This window comes from Carlito syrichta, unplaced genomic scaffold, assembly GCF_000164805.1.
Source record: "Carlito syrichta isolate Samal-C Ts95f unplaced genomic scaffold, Tarsius_syrichta-2.0.1 Scaffold127161, whole genome shotgun sequence".
NCBI lineage: Eukaryota > Metazoa > Chordata > Mammalia > Primates > Tarsiidae > Carlito > Carlito syrichta.
In genome coordinates, this window is record NW_007071257.1 from 44,041 (window position 1) to 45,995 (window position 1,955).

The following is a 1,955-nucleotide window of genomic DNA, read 5'->3' on the forward strand; positions in this document are numbered from 1 at the left end:
TTCTAGTCCTAAAGGCCCTGCTTGGGCTACTGCAACAGCTCCATAGTTGGTCATTCTGTGTTCTTGTTTTTTGAGACAGGGTCTTGTTTTTTGAGACAGGCTGGTTTCAAATTCCTGGGCTCAAAGAACTCTCTCACCTCAGCCTCACAAGTGGCTGGGACTGCAGGCACATGTCGCCACACTCAGCTATAACTTGACATTCTGTTTCATTCTTTCCAATGCCCAATCCACACTCCATGTGCTGCCGGAGTGAGCTTCCAAATGCACATGCTTGAAGGTGTCACTCCTGTCATATCTGTATTTTTTTCCTACTTTATTTCTCCCGCCCTGGAATGCCCCAACTCTTTCTCCACTTGACCCTGTAGGTTCAGCCTGGACTAATCCAGGAATCAAAAAGAGCCCGGCTTGGTATGATTGCATAGCCCCTTCCGTCCCATAGGTCAGGTCTGGCATTTACATATTGTGGAATCAGTAAATGGAGCAAGCATTCCCCTCTAACTCCCACTATGTGCACCCAGGTTCTCTGATTGAGCATCTGAATCAGTTTGTGGTTGCCATGCCAATTTTCTATGGATACTGCAGCTTGCTTTGAAATCCCAACTCAGCTGGCTGTGGCCTTGACTACCCTCCTGGTTCAGCCAGCTCTTCATCCAGGAGTTGACTCTATCCCCTTGCCCCTCACCTCCTGGCATCTCTGCACATAGACACCTTTAAAAGATTGTAGGTGTCCCTAAAAGCACCAGACCCATGAGAGACAGTATGTCACTAGGCCTTTTTTGCCCCTGATCAGATCCCTTGAATACTGACCCTTAAATGGATCATGCTCAAGTTTGCAACTTCACTTGGACTTTGCTATTTGGACCTATGTCCACTTCTGGGAGCCAACCCTACTACTGCCAAGTTCTTTCAGCTAGCTTCAGACTAACTGAACTAACCTCGCTCCTTTCTGGCTCATGGAGAGTTCTAGCATGCCTTAAGGCAATGGGCTTGATGCTTATGATACTATCTTATTTTACAGTTTCATAACCAACTTTTGAACACATCTTGTTTGATTCTCACAAAAACTCTGTGAAAGAGGTAGAGAGGTTATTATGAACCCTATAGGAAATGAGGAAACTGACACCTGGAGAGGATAAATACCATGTGTCCAAGGAGATAGAACGAATCTATGGAGATAAATACCATGTGTCCAAGGAGATAGAACGAATCTATGGAGAATGAGGTCTCATTCCAATACCCTCTTCACCACCCAGGTCACTCAGTGCACTGAGTGTCTACTATGTGGCAGATACTAAGCCCCACTTGCCTCAATGTCTCTCCCTTACACTCTTGTGACAGAGTCTCAGATTTAAAAAGTCAGTTTGTGGTTGCCATGCCAATTCCTCCCTGATTCTCCCCACTACCTCCCTGAGTAATTGGGTCCACTAGCTCCACTCAAAGTTTCCTTGGGCCTGCTTCCACCTGGTTCACAGGACACAAGAATCATGTATACTCCTCCCCACACACCCACATCTTGGGCTGTTATTGGCCCACAACTGCCCCCTGGAGAGGAAAGCCTTGATCTGGAGTTGGAGCCTTATTCCAAGGGGGATTGATAGAATCTTTCAAAAGAAAATAAATTTCTGAGGGGTTAGCATTTCTAAGTGTGGGAGGGCATGAGGTTCCTCAAGGACCAGGATAGAATTTAAGAAAGAAAACCATACCCTTGATGATCTTTTGGATGGAGAGGGAATGCTCTGTTTGTTGTATTGTTGTGGGTGAAGAGGATGGATTTCAATTAAAAAAGGAATCTCTCCCCCCTTAAGGGAGGTGGGGATCTCTCCTCTGATGGAGTATGGTGTGAGTTTCTAAGGAGAAAGAACATTTCTTTTTTGTTTGTTTGTTTGTTTGTTTGGGTTTTTTGTGAGTTGGAGTCTCACTCTGTCGCCCAGACTGGAGTGCAGTGGCCGCTCCCG